This window comes from Bos javanicus, chromosome 23, assembly GCF_032452875.1.
Source record: "Bos javanicus breed banteng chromosome 23, ARS-OSU_banteng_1.0, whole genome shotgun sequence".
Classification (NCBI taxonomy): domain Eukaryota; kingdom Metazoa; phylum Chordata; class Mammalia; order Artiodactyla; family Bovidae; genus Bos; species Bos javanicus.
The window spans coordinates 3,541,244-3,559,428 of NC_083890.1; the positions used below are offsets into that span (position 1 = coordinate 3,541,244).

At 45.6% G+C, this 18,185-nt stretch overlaps 1 protein-coding gene across 21 annotated transcripts in view; it reads left to right on the forward strand.

Annotated features, from left to right (window-relative positions):
• Positions 1-18,185, forward strand: part of DST (dystonin) — a 519,362-nt gene that overhangs the window by 204,502 nt on the left and 296,675 nt on the right. The gene's annotated exons all lie outside the window — the stretch shown is intronic.

Consider the following 18,185-nt stretch of genomic DNA (forward strand, 5'->3'; position numbering starts at 1 on the left):
CCAGACTCTAAATAACTTGTAACTAACTAGCTGAAATTATTCAGGACTTGCAAAATCAAGAACATATGTCTTAATTTAAATACTTTTCCCACATACAGTTTTGACTGAGAAGTATTTTTAGATTTAAGAAATTTATCTTAGAACTATGAAGTCATTTCATTTATCACACTAAAATATTTATGGCTCAGAAGTATTTTTTGACAGTTCGTTTGTGGAACTCCAGACCTAATATATGTGACATTTCAATTTTGGTGGCCATGTTTACATAGCTCTTGGGTCTTCTCAAGGGCTGAATCCTCAGTTATTATAATTAAGCCATCTCAGATTTCACATATATTTAGCTAGTGAATATTCATGAGGTTCGGGAGAGGATAAAGGAGATGGTCTATATTCAGAGTCAGTTGAGCACATATACACTTAAGGCCTGTTCTGGATGACCTGCTAAAATAAATTAAGTCTGGATCTCTCAGCAAAGAGACAGACCCCAGAAGGAATGAGTCATGCAGTCACACAGACCCCATCTAAGGAATAGAATTAAAAAATTGTTTAGCTATAGAGGACAAACCAGTGGTGGGAAAGGGAAGTGGGGAGGCTCAAGATAGGGGTAGGAGATGAAGAGTTACAAACTATTGTGTATAAGGCAGATAAGCAACAAGGATATATGGTGCAGCCCAGTGAATGTTGCCTGTATTTTACAGTAACAATAAATGGAATATAACCTTTAAAAATTGTGAGTCACTATGTTGTATACCTGTAACTTGAATAATCCCGTTCATCAGCAATACCTCAAAAAAGCTATCAATTTAAAGAAAAAGAAAAAATTGTATGAAGTTAGACAAAAATCTGCCTTTACTATGAAAGTCAGTATATTTTGCTTATACTTTTAAAAAAGGTCAGCCTCTACAAAATAAGCCTTGTATTTCTTCTGTTGAATTAATGAATTTCCTTTAAAAAGTTTTACTTTATACGAAGTTACAGTATGTCCACCAGAGTTCCCTGGGAGGGTATATATCACCATCTAATACTTTCATTTATTTTTCATTCCTATTGCAAAAAGGCACAGGAAGTTGTTGTTGTTTATAAATTTCATTATCAATAGAAGTGGATTTCTAAGAAGGTTCATGCAGACAGAAAGTTCTGTTCTCAGAAGCGTTACTGTGGTCTTTGTTGTAGGCTGCATTTTGGAGCGATGGGCATGTGAGTGGCTGTGTGGTTGCACTGCGCCTGGAGCCGGGTAATCAGCCTTGTTTTCATGGCAGCGGGAGCCTGTGGTCAGGGTCACACTGCATGCTGTAGCCATGATTCAGGTTCTCTGGCTACTCCAAACTCATGCTGTTCACTTGCCATCACTCTTTTTCTTCTCCCTAGAAATCTCCCTAAAAATCTTCTCCAGGGAAAACTGGTTACCTTACTTCACAAATGGGTTCAAAAATGCACTACTAGACGTAGATCTGCAGCTTCTGAAGCTGCGAGAGGTTAGCAGGGGCCCTGCAGGGTGCCTGATGATGGTGGCATGTGGACTCCAGGCCCTGTTTGAGACAAGTGCATGTAAATTGACCCTGGCACCGAGAGGGGTTCCCGTTTTATGCTAAGCATTCTTCTATTATCCTATTTGCATGGCTTTCATGATATATTTCCAGTCTTTCTTCAAGTCTTTGAAACGAGTGGTATTTTCTCCATTTTGCAGATGAAGAAAAGAAATTTTAGGGACTTTTATTAACTTGCTGCAGCCTATGGACTTGCCAGGTGGCACACTGCTAAAGAATCCACCTGCCAATGCAGGAGACACGGGTTCAGTCCCTGGGTTGGGAAGATCCCCTGGAGAAGGAAATGGCAACCCACTCCAGTATTCTTGCCTGTGAAATCCCGTGGACAGAGGAGCCTGGCGGCCTACAGCCCATGGGGTGGCAAAGAGTCAGACACGACCGAGCGACTGAGCATGCACACACAGGGTTATTAGCAAGAGAGGGGGTGTGAGGCCAGGTCTTTCTGCCTTCAGAATCGGTGTGCTTTGAAACCACCTTGCTGAAGCTGGGAGGAACCTGAAGTTATGCTCATCGCCCTTCGTACCATCCTCACAGAGCCGCGGCTCCTTAGGCCGCCTGTCTTTACGGGCCTCTCCTCCTGGCCTAGTCGCCCGGGTCTCTTCCACACACATCTGTCTGTACTTGATTCACGCCTGACGTCACACCCTTGGTTCTCCACATTTTGCCTTTTCTGCGATCTGTCTTCTTTGCGAACCAGTTGTACTGTGTATCTCCTTGCCCCATATATTAAAAACACAGACAAATATAAATCAGAGATGAAGCAAAACAGATGAAACTCAGCCTTTTTTGCAGTAGTGCAGATCACTGCAACGCTGTTGGAAAGTGCCAGCATCCATCCGCAGGTGAGTGAATAAGCAAACTGGGGCATCCACACGGTGAAACACCGCTCCGTCATCCTAGGGAACAGATCACGAGTACACGGCGGCGACACGGATGAATCTGAAAAACGTGAGGCTGGCGGTGCCCTGGGGCCCGCACCCCACAGTAGAAGCCGCAGCCCTGGAAGGCCCAGCTCCACAACTGAGGAGTAGCTTCCGCTCAGCCCAGCTGGAGAGAAGACATGGGCGGCAGTGAAGGCCCAGCACAGCCGGGGGGAAAAAAAAAAACACCCCCCAAAGATGTGAGGCTGGGGACTTCCGGGTGGTCCCGTGCAGCGGGGGCTGTGGGTCAGTCCATGGTCTGGAAGCTGAGCTTCCACCGTCGCAGAGCAGCTCTGCCTGCACTGCAACTGGAGAGTCCCTGTGTTGCAGTGAAGATCCCGCGTGACACAGAGAGGGTGCCGTGTGACGGCTGAGACCTGGCAGCCAAGTAAATAAACAAGTAGTTTTTAAAAATTGAGCCTTGATCATTAAAAAAAAAATGTTAGCCTGAGTGAAAGAAGCTACACTCAAATTGATTCTATTTATAAATTTCAGAACCTGTGAAACTGTAACGATCAAAATCACGTTGCCTTTGGGAGGGGTGTGGGGTGGGCTGCAAGGCGCACAGGAGTGTGGAAATATTTTCTGTCTTGTTTTGGGTGCCAGGCATCCTAGCAAACAGTTTTTGAAACTCTCTTAACTGAACACTTAGTATTTATTTTATTTTGTTTAAAAAGTAAAATAAGGCTGTGGTTCTTTTGCATAATTCATGGCATTTGTCATGTAGTTTTGCCAGTTCTGGCTTCCGGTCTCTTTTCCCACCGGATGGGAGCAGGTATGGGACATGACATTTTGTAGGCATCCATGCCTGGCACTTTGTGATACTGGGGAGGAAGAAATATTTCTCTACCTTTCTAGGTTCTGCCTGGTCCAAGAATTAAATTGATGGGAAACAGGTTAACAGGAGAAAATTAAAAGTTTAATAACATGTATGCATGGGTCCCTTAAATTCCATCTGCAGCTGAAGACAAAAGAGGATACGGAGGTGGGGGCTTGGGATTTTAAAGGCAAGAACGGGAGTTCACAAGAAGAGGGAAGAACAAAGGTTTGGTGAGTGAACGTTTGCTGGGCCAGGCAGACGCAGTGGGACACAGCGTGGACTCTGCCCCCGGCCCTGTTCCCTGACCACACGTAGCCGTATTCCTTGCAGATAACAGATAGCTCTGTTCTGGGAACAGGCCTTCTATCTAAATTCTTCAGTCAGCTAGGTGGAAGGTCAAAGTTTCTTCCTGAGTCTTTTGGGCATTGACTGTTTTCAGCTGGACAGAATCCACAGGCCAGAGAGGCCTTTTGGGTTGGCAGATTTTGTCCCTCTATGGTGGGTTCTTGAGATACTGTTGAATGCATGGAATACTACCTTCTGAAAAAACCTGGTCCATTAGGAAAAAAGAGTGTGTGTGGAATAGTGGGGGCTGAGGAGGATGTTTAACATGGTCTTTAGGTGCCTGGAAATCTAAGCTTCATAGAAGATGCAGATCAAGCCTTTATGAATTTAGTTACAGAGATTTGCCTACAAAAAAGTGAAGACTGAGTTTGTATATTTTTAGTGGTGTGCTTTGAATTTTTTAGCCTCTAGATGTCAGGTGATGCCTGCAGTTTAAACTAGCATGACTTCTCTAACCATCTCCCCCTTGTTTTTGGAATAGCTTTGGGCTGGAGCAGGTCTCTGACTCACATCTCTGACCTTAGGGCTGTGAAGGTACTTCATTGCTGGAATAAATCTGAGTTTACAGATTCCCTTTCAGCAGCCAGGCGGAGATGCTGAGCACCCAGTGGAGTTCTGGCTAGTGAGCTATGTGGTGGTGCCCTGCACTCTGGGGGAGCCAGAAGCTTGTCTTCTGGGAAGAACTCCCCATTTAAAGGCCGACTTTCAATGTCTGCCTGAGTCTGCTGGTTCACTCCCAGCCATCCGTGTTTACAATGACACCAGGAGCAGTCAGGAATGGAAGGCATAAGACATTTTTGTACAAACTGAGGGGTTCTCAGCAAAACTCCCACATGAATGCCTGCTATACAACTTTTCCTTCCAACTGTAAAAAATACATTCCTTGAGGAAAAATGGGAAGAAAATACTGATGTTGTAACTGGCATTTTCATGTCTTGGAAACTGTGTACTGTCTGTTTAACGAAAGCGTGATCATTTTGTTCCCATGCTGGAACTGAGTTGCTCACTTTTCTGTCCTTGAATATTGAAATTATTTCATATTTTTCTGTTAATAGGTAAAAATTAATAAGAGCTTCATAAATTTTAAGTACCAGGCAAGGATTATATGTAGTGGTTTTTTTTTCACTGATAATCTTTTATTGTTATACAATATGAAGCAAAGAAGTTGTTAATTATCTAAAAATTTTATGGCCAGAAATTTTTAGAGCCACACGTAATAAACAGGGGAGCATGTGTAGAAGGACGAATGGGTTCTTTTTTAAAAAATCAATTTATTTTTTAACTGCACTGGATGGCCTGCAGGACCATCTGCACTGGGTGCTGCAGGGAAAGCTCTGGGTCCTAACCACCGGACCGCCAGAGAAGTCCTTTCATTTTGCTATTGAAGTAGAGTTGATTCACAATGTCATGTTGGTTTCAGGTATATTTAATGTTGAGCTGACTCTTTCCTTGTATAAATCTCTGTCTGGGCTTTGGATTTTCTGTCACTGTATTCCAGAAGGTCAAGAGTATGGGTGGTGAGCCCATCTGCTGTGGTTGATCCCAGATTCTCTCTACTAATGCAGCCAGTAGGAAAGAGAAAATAAGCTATGAGGTTTAGATTAAAAATCTTATATGTTAGACAGAAATATTTCCTCTATATTGATTTTCTTCTACAATATTGTATAAGAATATTCTTATACAAGAGTATTCTTGTGAATATTCAAGTTCATATTCTTATACAATATTCACTTGAGATATGGTACATATTCAGGGAGAAAGGGGGCAGGAGAGAGGCAGGCCCCTTACCTTTACTGACTCACCCTACTCCCTTCTGACTGCACGCAGTAACGTCCTGGTGCCTCGGTTTCCTCCACTGTGAGGGTGGAGGAGAACAGCAGATCTCCAGGGTGAAGTATCAAATGCTTAGGGCAGGGTGTGGCTCGGGAGGTGCTGGATTACTCAGGCATTATACTTGCTAAGTCAGGACACAGAGCATTGTGAGCATTATAAAGGCTCCTGTGTCACCGTCACCAGCTTCCCAAAGGTGCCATCAGCAGCACCTCAGGGTGCCCGTTTTCCTACACAGTCAGCTGTTAGCAAAACTTTCTTGAGAGCCTCTGGTACCACTGGCACGTGATCCTTCAGGTTCTCTTTGTTCTTTGAGCCCTGACTTCCGTTACGTAATGTATCATTAATAAATGTGCTTTGACTTTCATCTTATATGTTTTCTTCTTTTGGGGGGCCAGGATAGGCATGTTGGTTTCTTATAAAGACGGGTGGGGAGGGGTCACGGGATCGGAACGTTTGGAACCGCTCTTCTAATAGTATGTGATAGAGGTGCGTAGAGTCTTTAGAAACTCTGGGAAGTGTCTCTGAGGATCCATTTTTTTCGAAACTTGCCTTTGGTTTTCAAGGAAAAAAACTTGGTTGAGAAGGCAAGAGTGCTGGAAGTGGAGGCATAGAAATGGTCAACCCAAGGTGATGCTCTGGTGGATAACCTGGGGAGAAGCTCTTTGCTACTCTGACTTCAGTCAGAGCTGTTTTCCCTCCTTTGTTATCTGGGGTGTTCTAGGTGAGCTCTGGTTGGGAGAATGCAGCCCTGGCTAACACGGGTTTGAAGATCTTCTCCGCACAAGAGGACGTAAGCCCCAGGGGGTGCTGTCCTGGCTCCCCAGATGCTTAATCATCTGCCGGCCTCTCTTGCTCTTCAGCGATCCTGGGAGGGCCTGTGGGGGGTGTGTGGTGGTGGTTACGGTGGGGGTGATGGGGGTGATTATCATGGTGGGGGTGATGGGGGTGGTGATAATGGGGGTGGGGGTGATGGGGTGGGGGTGATGGGGTGGTGATAGTGATGGGGTGGGGGTGATGGGGGTGGGGGTAGGGGTGATGGGGTGGTAGTTGGTGGCTGGGGTGGGGTGATGGGGGTGGTGATAGTGATGGGGTGGGGATAGTAGTCATGGGGGTGGGGGTGATGGTGGGGTGGTAGTTGGTGGCTGGGGTGGGGTGATGGGTGTGGGGACAGTGTAGGGGGGTTGGGGGGGAAACGGTAGTGAGTGTGGTGGTTATGGTGGTGGTGATGGGGTGGGGTGGGTCATGGCAGAGCCCTTCTGAGGTGCGTTGAGTCACCTGGTTTGTGGCTCCTGAAGTGCACGGGCATGCTTCCTGATTCTGTAACTGAGACAGGTGCCCCCACAAGCTGTAAGCTACCCTGAAATAAAAGCCCTGGGCAGGAGGCAGTCTCTCTGTGAAATAAGCCTCTGTTGATGTTTTCCCAGTGGCTTGGGGTCTTGTTTTTTATCTCCACCCTCTTAGCCTGCCGCTGACTCCCTCTGGGTTTAGCCCAGCTCTTACAGGAGGGAAAGTACACGTGAGTCACCCTGTAATTCCACAGCCTCGGGCGAGTGTAACACAGATAGAGCCCTGTGCAGACTTTGTGTCCTGCGTGGTGCCTCAGAACAGCCGCGGTCACGTACCTTCCAGCAGTGTAGCTGCACCCGGAAGGTTCTTGGTGTTCTCGTGTTCCTGTGTTCTTAGGATGCTCAGGGGGACAAGGTAGATTAAAAGCAGATGCTGGCAGTTTTATATCCTTGGCCAATTCTTGGCCAGTCGTGAGAACAGATACCAGCGAAGTCTTCTTCCGAGCAGAACGCATCAGTGCCGTTTGGTTTCCAGCCGCCGACCCTATGGATCCTGTCCCGGGTCCACAGCTGCCGCCCTGACAGCGAGCACGCGGCTGAGGCTGACGGTGCGGGAGGCCCGGGAGGGCGTCTTCGGGCGGGCTTCCTGCGGCTATTGTTCCGGGTCAGCCCTGCCTCAGCTTGCGGAGCACATTCCCCCGGCCCTGCCTCGGGATTGCTGACAACCTGGGCAGAACCGGACTGCGTTTCGTTCCATGGCGATTACACTTGGGGGGTGATTGCTGAATATTTTCTGTTACGGGTTCTCCTTTCAAGATCTCTAAAGACTCATCACTGCGTATCCCAGCCTGGGCGCAGCCCTCTGAGGAGGCGTCACCAGCTGCTCCGCCCTTCTCCCCCAGCCCTCTCCGCTCCCCATTCTCCCTCTCCCCTCCCCCATCTTCCATTCCCGTCCGCCTCCCCTCCCCCTCCCTCCATCCCCTCTCCCCGCAGCCTCCAGCCCTCCCCCCTCCTCCCCATCCCCTCCCCCTCCCCTATCTTCCATCCCCCTCCCCCCCCATCTTCCATCCCCCTCCCCTCCCCTATCTTCCATCCCCCTCCCCCCCATCTTCCATCCCCCTCCCCTCCCCTATCTTCCATCCCCCTCCCCTCCCCCTCCATCCCCATCACCCCTCCCTCCATCCCCTCTCCCCCAGCCTTCAGCCCTCCCCCCTCCCCTCCCCCTCCCCTATCTTCCATCCCCCTCCCCCTCCATCCCCATCCCCCCTCCCTCCATCCCCTCTCCCCCCAGCCTCCAGCCCTCCCCTCTCCCCCTCCCCTCGATCCCCTCCCCCTCCCCTTCCCCTCCCCTTCCATCTTCCATCCCCTCCCCTCCCCCTCCATCCCCCTCCCCTCCCCCTCCCCCTCGTCCCTCCCCTGCCCCGTCCCCCCTTCCCCTCCCCCCTCAGTACCAGCAGCCTGAGGCAGGTGCCCGCAGTGCGGGTGTTTCTCTCCATGTTCAGATCCCGGTGGGTGCGCCTGCCCGTGTCTGTCTTTTCTCTGTGTCTTCTCTAGAGAGAGTTGTTTACTCACCAAGTCCTGTCCGACTCTTTGGAGACCCCATGGGCTGTACCCCACCAGGCTCCTCCGTCCATGTCCATGGGACTCTCCAGGCAAGGAGACTGGAATGGGGTGCCGTTTCCTTCTCCAGGGGGTCTTCCCTACCGAGGAACCCAGCCTACTTCTCCTGCAGAGTATTCGATACATAAATAAATAAAAAACATGAAACACTTTTTCTCTCACAGTTGTTAATAGTCCTACACAGCACATCTTTCTTGTAAAAGGTAGAAACACTCCATCTAGAAAGATGCAAAATGAAATGTGAAATTTACCAGCACCCGCCCCCCCCTTCTAGTTTCAGCCCCTTTGATGAAATGGCTCTTTCTCAATTTGGTGTATATTCCCTCTCTCTCTGTCTCTCTCTCTCTCTCTCTCTCTATATATATATATATAATTTTGCATTTTTCCCACTTAACTGTATATCTTGCAATCTTTTTATGTCATGTTGTACACGTTTTCCCTTGTTAGTATTCTAGAAGGTGGATTAGGTATAATTCATTCATCTAGTCTACTGACTGACACTTAAGTGGTTTCATGTATTTTGCTACAGTAAACATCTTTGTATGCTGATCATATATACACAAATATTTCTTTAGATTTACTACACGTAGAATTGTTCATGCAGAAAGTTGTTTTCATTTGTAATGGATCCTGGCAAATTGCCCTCATAATTTTTTTTTTTTTTGCCATTGCACATATGGAGCTGTCTGCCTCTGCTTTAGTTACTGTCATTCTTATAAAATTTATGCTGGTATGAAATATTTTGCTTCGTGTACGTTTCTTGATTGGAAGGCTGGGGGAGCCTTTCCCTGAGTCTTTTTCATTCCTTCTTTGAATTGTGTGCTGACATCATTTGTAGTAGGGGAGGGACTGTCTTTTTATCTTATTGATTACTAATGGGATTTTTCATCTACTTCGGATATTCTTGGTGTGTATTATATCTATAGCATATATTTTCTTTGTCATTTTTTAAACTTCATTTATACCATCTGTTGTATCAGGGCTTCATCAGATTTGTCAGCCATTGATATGTTCATTTTTTGGGGGGTGTAACTAGTTTTGAAACCTTCTTCCTACCCAACTATTTTAAAACATAATTTTTAATACTTTCTTCTAAATGGTTTGTTTTAACTTCTTCTCATTCTCCTTTCTGGTATTGTATAGTTTCTTGATATACTGTCAGGGAGGATACATCTGAAGATTGTATTATGCTGTGTGTCTGAGGTACATTGTCAGCACCGTCTCCTTTTTAAGCTGTCTTCATTTCCTTGGGAGAAAGTTTAAGGATTTCTGAAAGAATAAAGACCTTCTCTATGAAGATGATCATTTAGATGTGTCTCCTTTTGAAGTGTGGCTTTTAACCATGCTTAGATCTAGCAATGAACTGTAGATCATGCTCTGACCAAGGAGCACCTGTGATTGAAAATAATGTCAATTTCATTTCGATTCAGATCTTAACAAATAATAGTTATAAAAAACACTCAGAAAAATCATCAGCGTTGGGAATTTAAACAGATAAAAGCAGTAATGATAAAAGGAGAGCCCTAGAGTTTTGATGCTGTCATTTCTTGTAGAAGAGGAAGAATTCTGTTTAAGCGAAGAAGAATTGAGAATGAAGAAAAGAGAACCTCTCTCCCCCAGAGTGTTAAACTGCATACATCATGCAGAGCACGAGATGTGCTGTGATTGGAAGAAAGGACCGCAGATCTGGACCAGGCTCCTTGGTGGGGGACCAGTTGTAGGCTTGAAGTCAGTGGAACTTTGAGGTCATGACTAAGCTGAGGAGTTACTGGGAAATAACACTGGTCTACTAACTCTCTTCCATGGAGTCCTGGGATAGTTTGCAATCTTATTCTTTCTAATGATGAATAGATCAGTGGCGTGATTTTGGTGGAATTGTCCTGAAGAGTCTTGCTTTTAACAAAGTGGGCTGGGGGAAAGCTTGGCTAGGGCTCCAAGATATCCAGTTTCTTCCTTTCCATCCGTGGTCCCCCAGAGGTTGGGCACACAGACCAATGGACCAGCTGGAAATTGGATGTCAGCTGTGCTCATGGGGACATCATGATGCTTCTGTTATTGGGGAAGAGTTTTCAACCAAAATGGGATTGCGCCTTCAATCTCCAGTCCCAATGTCGTTGGTCGAGACCCCTGTGGGTGAAGGTCCTGACAGGTGGGCGGGGCTGCTGTTACTGGGATGAGGCCCAGGGCCCGAGTGATGGGGGGCAAAGCTCACGGCAGGGGTAGGGACCATGGCATCAGGCCTGACTCCCGCCCTGCCCCATTCCTGCCCACCCGAGCTTCCTGGTCACAGCCTGTCAGTCTCAGAAGCTGGTCGTCTCAGTAATCCCAGCTGTTTCTTCCAGCCAGTTTTCCTTCTTCTGTAACAAATCTTACAGCTTCCCCCCACTGTTTGCACCGTCTTATATCACAGAGGTGCTTCCTGGCAGGAGCAGGGAAATTCCCTAGACACCCTTTTCCTCTGCCTCCTGTCTTCCCTCACATGGACTCCACACTTTATCTTGTCTTTTCCCTCTGCACCCCTTCCATCTGTCTGTCCCTTCTCTCTCTCTGTTTGGATAGAGCCTTTTGCCAGGTGGCTCCTAGTCTTCCAAAATTCACACCTGACTGTTATTAGTAAATGCAGAGGTCTCATCCTTGTCCTAAATTCCAGTGTGACCCCCTGGGAAGCCCTCCTGAGTATCCTTCCTACACCCTCTAGAATCACTGATCTGCAGAAGGTGAATTCCATCTTTTGTGTATCCCCACCACTGAAGATTTGGCCACGCCTCACCTTTTCCTTTTTGTTAGTTTATTTTTTAAAAGCTGGCATTTTGTTTTCTGAGTATGAAACGATAATATTGCAATACGCTCTTGCAAATTGCATCTTCTCCCCACCCTCTGCCCTTGGTGGCTGTGTGATCCTGGGCAAATGTTTAAGCTCTAAGCGCTTCAGATCCTGCTGTGAGTGGGTGGCGTGATCCCATGACGGATTTTGTTCGCATGCCTGGCAGTCTATGTGTGTTACATGTCTGTAGGTAAAAATAGTACCTGGCACATAGCAGCCTCTCCCTGAGTGTTTGCTAACGTTATCACAGTCTTTCAAGAAAGTAGGTAGGCTGAGGCTTTTTGGTAGTGGAGTTTGGGGCTCTGAAACAGACAATTGAAATGGGAGAGAAAGTGAAGGATACTTTAAACTTTTGTAGAAGTTGATATAATTTTGTCACAATCTATTTAGAGTAGAGTTAGCCATCATACTTGAACATTTCAAAGCACATTCAAAGCCACTGTTCACCTGGCTTTGTCTTTCCCCTTGGCCTGGTCAAAGAGGCAGGTTCACTGTTGCCAAATGTTTGTTGTTTGTGGAATTACTGTTTGCACAGTTTTTATTCGAGCAGGTCTGTTTGCCTAATGTCTCAGACAAACAGAGTTGTGCTGAGGACACTTGGTCTGGTGTTTCTTTAGAACAAAGGTCCTCATTTCTTGACATTTTTCTTCATGCTTGAAAGTGAAGTCCTTTTAAATTGGAGACTCCTTGTTTTTCCTGCATTATTAGATTGGGGCTTCTGTCATGGTGACACAGAAAAGAAGTGGGTTTTGGCATCAGATTTCAGGTCCCACTTAGGCTCTGAAATCTCAGGCTAGTTTCTTAATCTCCCCAACCTTGTTTGTGACATCATTAAAATGTGGATGTACCATCCAGCTCCAAGACTCATGGTGAGATTCACGTGGAAATGTGTGAGGGTACAGAAAGAAATACCTGCCGGTGGCATTTCCCCTGAAGGACTTGTGTCCAGCCTATAAGCTCAGCTTCCTGTGTAAATCACCTTCATGTAGTGCGTGTCAGAGATGAGTTAAACTAGTTGAGCTGGTTGTTTTTTTCTTTATTTATTAATCCCGGGGGAATCCTGCCTGGGGTGTTAGAGGAGGGAATGTGATGAGCTGGTGCTGCAGTGAAATCTAACATCTGATTGGTTTGCCCGGTTGCAAAAAAAGTTAGGCAAGCACAACTTTGTTTTCGAGGGACTTCATTTGAACAGCTCTTAGGGTCAAAGGAGAAAGAGATGATTTAGTTTCTTTTTAGTAAGAGTTGTCTGCGTCCCCGGCAAAATAGTGGTGGAGGCGGGCTTTGCTCATGTTTGCTTAAAAGGGGGAGTTGACTGCTTGTGAGTGGGAGTGTCTAGTCAGTGTTTTCCCTCCTGTCCAGAAACTTGCCAGGACTCTGACACATGAGTGCTGGTACGGAAAGCTTAGGGAGCTGCCGGACAGATTTCCCGCGGAAGGATGGGCCAGGTCCTGAGGGACGATGGAGACTGGAACTCGAGGCTGGTGGCGCTGATGTGCTGCATGGGTCAGTAGCCACCTGTCCACTGGCCTCCGCGCTGCAGGGTCGGGGAGGGGGTGCAGTGCAGGACCCGATGGGCCCCACGGCGGGGCTGTCGTAGACTGCGGGGCTCCTTTCAGAGTCTGGGCGGGCTTCCATGACCACTCCTGCAGCTCCCTGGACAGGACTTCCCCCTCGTTGTTGGATCTAGGGCACGCACTGAGATACTCCTATAGTTATTTTATGGGTGATACAAAGTGGTTTAGCTTTGATTGGATTTTGCCGAAGACCAGACAGTGTAAGTTGTAATAATCGGTACTCTTTTTATACTTTTTGTTTTTTCAAACTCTGCTATTGTTTGCCTTCTTTGTCATTGTGGAATGTTCAGCCACGTTGTACTTTATGAGGTGATCATAAATGTATGTTTTCATTTAAGATGTACTCTCTAAATGAAGTACTTTTCCAATAGAGAAATATTTTAAAGCTCCATTGAGAAAAACAGTTTGTAAAACAAACAGAATCAGTTAATAACTCAAGAGAGTCTTTTCCTTTGTGTTGCCTTAGCAACATCACCCTAAATATAAACCTTAGCGTTAGACCTCCCTCACTGAAGTGAAAGAAAGAGCCATTATGAAACTTATAATTGGAAAATTAGATGCTGTCATCTTGAATACTCCCTCTTGAAATAATGTGTGTGGAAAGTGGTAGATCACTGTCTGCCCAGACTTCAGTTATTCCCGGGTTGTAAGTTGCTTTCTAAAAGAAAGTAGAGGCCCTGAGTCCACGTTAACTCTTTCCTTATTACCGTAGCATCCTGGGAGCCTTTGAGGGTAAAAGACCGTCCTTTGGTGTACTTGAAGGGGGCTCATCTCGGGTTACCATGGCTTAAAAGGTTAGGTTATTACTGTTAGAAAACAGTATCAGAATCTATGAATCCTGTGTTATTTATTTAGTTCAGGTTAGTCTTCGTGCCTTACCCACTACTTCAGTTGTGGACCGTAATCCCCAGATACTACCTCAGTATCGACCTGCTAAATGTCTAACACCCACCTTACATTTTCAATAGTGCTTTTGAGCTACTATCAACCACAACAAAATGTCAGTGATCGAAAAAGCCTTTATATGGTTGTATTATGTGAATAAGTCTCATTATTTGATTATTTGATGTAATCAGCTTTCTTGATCTGTCACATGGCTAAGAAATTAACCAATACGTGAGTAGTTTTTAAGAACTTGTGTTCTGTTCTTCCTGTTCCTTAAAATATAGGACTGGTTTTTATTAACTTGAGAAAATAAATATATATTTAAAAGGAAAAATCAGAATTTAATAATCATTAAATATCATATAATTAGATTCCTTCTAATTTTCCATTGTAAATTATGCAATTAACATATCAATGCACATGGCTTTCCATGACCCAAGACATATATTTTTTTATTTTTAAATTTATTTTTTTGAAGTCTGCTGCTGCTGCTGCTAAGTCGCTTCAGTCATGTCCGACTCTGTGCCGACCCCATAGACGGCAGCCCACCAGGCTCCCCCATCCCTGGGATTCTCTAGGCAAGAGTACTGGAGTGGGGTGCCATTTCCTTCTCCAGTGCATGAAAGTGAAAAGTGAAAGTGAAGTCGCTCAGTCCTGACCCCATGGACTGCTGCCTACCAGGCTCTTCTGTCCATGGGATTTTCCAGGCAAGAGTACTGGAGTGGGGTGCCACTGCCTTCTCTGACCTGGGAGGCTACTTAGGTTCTTTCTGATCACTTTAGAGATAGCAAGGCTGAAAGATATTTAAAACGTCACTATTGCTTCAAGAGATGTAATAATGATAGTGATATATACCACTGTATCTAAGTATATAGGGGATTATACCTTGTTATTCTGAGGAGGATTGTCCTTTGAGAAACATAATTAATTCACATCACGGGCCTATGTTTGTTGAGTGCACTAAAGCTTCATGGCCTCTACTGTGGGGTAGATAAAGATGACTAAGGTCTGGGTCATGCCCCAGGGGACTCGCAGGGGAATTCATAAATATTTTGTGGATGGTGATATTGGTTAACAATTATTGATGCAATTGGTCTTGGCAGAGTAGTTATATGCACAATGCCTGTGGTTCTTATGTTGGGGATCAGGCCAGTTTCTTTTCTCGTGTGTGGACCACATGGCACGTGGGGTCCTGGTTCCCCAACCAGGGACCCAGCCCTCGCCCCTGTGGAAGCTTGGAGTCCTAACCACTCTCTGGATTGCCTGGGAAGTCCCAAGGCAAGTTTAATAATTTTAGCATAAATTCTAAGCATTTATATTCAGATTCAGCAACCTTCTATCTCCTTGGTCAGCTTTTCTAGTCTTTAATACCCAGTGTGAAGTTAAGAATGAGACTAACCCTGGTGATCTGCTGGTTGGGACACCATGCTCACTGCAGGGGGTACAGCTTCAGTCTCTGGTTGGCGGAAATGGGATCCCATGTGCCCCAGCCAAAAAAAGTTAGGCTAGAGGTTTGCTCACTGAAAGGGAGTGTATTATTGACAGTACCCAGCGATAGTCTCTGTTCAGGTGTCTTTCTGGTTCCCCCTGACGTTGATGGGAAGTGGGAAGGGTTTCCAGGGGATACTTTGGGGAACAAACGCTTGTGAAACATGAGAGAGACTACGTGGTCTGCCCCCTTCCATTCTTGATGGCATTAAAGGGTAAGAGAGCTCTAAGTAACATGCCATCACTAGGTAGCTTGCAAAGATGTGGATCTGAACAAACCTTTGGATTGCTTTACTGAAAATTATTTATTCATTTCCTTATCATTGAACATTTATTTTTTCCCAAAACTTTTGTCTTGAAGTAGTTACACTGATTTATATTGTCATAGATACATTTTGTGCACAACCATCATTCTAGTTGTAGGATAAATTTTAGAAGTGGGCTTGCTGGGATACGTCATCTATATTTTTAAGGCTTTTTATATTTATTGGCAAATTGTCCTAGAGCAGCACTCTCCAGTAGAAATGTTTGTGATGGTGGGAATGTTCTTTATCTGTATTGTCCAGTGTTAGCCAGTACACACTTGAGTTGTGACTGGGTAATCAAAGAACTGAATTGTTCATTTTATTTTGTTTTAATTAAATTCATAGTTTAATAGCCATATATGTGACTCGTGACTGGAGTGTTGACAGTGAAGTTCTAGAGGATTTAAACCTAAGTACATTTCCAATAGCAATGTGTACGTGTGTATATACACACCCACTGTATGTGTGTGTGTGTGTGTGTGTGTGTGTGTATATATATATATGTATATTGTAGGGGGTGACAGAGGAAGAGATGGTTAATAACATCACTGACTCAATGAACATGAATTTGAACAAATTCTGGGAGGTACTGGGGGACAGAGGAGCCTGACATGCTGCAATTCATGGGATTGCAACGAATCAGACTTGACTGGCAACTGAACAACAGTATATACACATACATACTATACGCATATGTGTGCGTGCTTAGTTGCTCAGTTGTGTCCGACTCTTTAACAGCCTATGAACTGCAGCCCCCATGGGCTTTCCATGTCCATGGGATTTCCCAGGTAAGAATACTGGATTCGGTTGCCATTTCCTTCTCCAGGGGATCTTCTCAGCCAAGGGATTGAACCCATGTCTCCTGGGTCTCCTGCACTGCAGGCAGAGTCTTTACTGCTGAGCCACTGGGGAAGCTCCACTGTTCCCTTGTCAATATGAATTTATTTTTTCATAAAATCTTGGCAACTTGATAGGTAAAAGATGCAGGGGCCTGGTAGGCTGCAGTCCATGGGGTCGTGAAGAGTCGGACACAACTGAGTGACTTCACTTTCACTTTTCACTTTCATGCATTGGAGAAGGAAATGGCAACCCACTCTAGTGTTCTTACCTGGAGGATCCCAGGGACGGCGGAGCCTGTTGGGGTCGCGTAGAGTTGGACACGACTGACATGACTTAGCAGCAGCAGCAGGAGTGTGTTAGTTTCAAGTGTGCAGCAGTGTGCTTCAGTTACACATATGCATATGTTCATTCTTTCTGAGATTCTTTTCCCATATAGGTTATCACAGAATATTGAGTAGAGTTCCCTAGGCTATACAGTAGATCCTTGTTGATTATCTATCTGATATATAGTAGTGTGTGTATGTTAATCCCAAACTCTCGATTTATCTCCCATCCTATATTTCCCCTTTGGTAACTGTAAGTTTGTTTTTGACATCTGTAAGTCTGTTTCTGTTTTGTAAATAAGTTCATTTGCATCACCTTTTAAATCAGCAAAGCGATTCAGTTTTATATATATATATATTCCTTCTTGTATCCCTTTCCTCACAGTTTATCACAGGATGTTGAATGTAGTCCCCTGTGCTGTACAGTAGGGCCTAGTGTATCCATCCTGTGTAACCGTTTGCATCTGCTGATCCCACACTCCCACTGCTTCCCCCACCCCCTTGGCAACCACGTCTGTTCTCTATGTCTGTGAGTCTGTTTCTGTTTCATAGGTTGATCTGTATCATTTTAGGTTCCACATTTAAGTTACATCATATGGCATTTGTCTTTCTGTGTCTGACTTTCTTCACGCAGTGTGGGACTGTCTAGGTCCGTCTGTGTTGTTATAGCATCACTCTTTTTTATGGCTGAGTAGTATTCCATCGTATGTATGTACTGCGGCTTTATCCACTCATCTGTCAGTGGACACTTAGATTGTTTTCACTTCTTGGCTGTTGTAAACGCTGCTGCTGTGAAGATTGTGGTGCACGCATCTTTTGGAATTATGGTTTTCTTGGATCTGTGCCCAGGAGTAGGATTGTAGGATCATACGGTTGCCCTGTTTTTAGGCAAGCGTTTTCAGAGACACTTTCCTTCTGTTAAAGTAGTTTATGGGGACTCAGGGACGAAGAATGAGGAGGGAAAGAGATGAAGAGAGTGAGGCCTGTTTGCCCCCAAGGAAGGGATGGAGATGTGGATCAGTGAGAGGAAAGGAAAGAGGACAGCAGAGGGGAGAGGAAGAGCCATCCCCAGATGCAGAGAGAGGAGGACGGAACAGCACAGCAAGGATTCCTGCCTTGGAGCAGGACAGGGAGCGGGTGTGGCTACCAGCCTCCTCTCTAGGAGTTGGAGATCAGGGTTCTCTTTGAAACGATAACTTGATGAGCCAGAGTATTCTAGTGCACTCCTAAATCATAAGACCCCCCTCACTGTTCTCTGAACCATGTCTAGAAACCAGGACTGCATCACCCTCCATGCCAAGGATCTAGTGAGGGGTTCCGTTGTTACCAGATGGTTCAACACAGGGAATCTAACAGAGAGGCCGCTTGGTTTGTAATTCAAGCTAGAGGACATGAATTCAGTCATGCCTTTCAACTTTACGTGTTTGCGAACTAATCATCGACACATCTTTCAACTGCTGGAGGTCTTGGTTTCCTCTTCTGTGAGATGGAAATGACCCTACCTTTTGTGATCTTGAAGACCAAGTGGGATGTTATCTGTGACCAAGTGCTTTGGAAGTTCATGCAAGGGCTTGC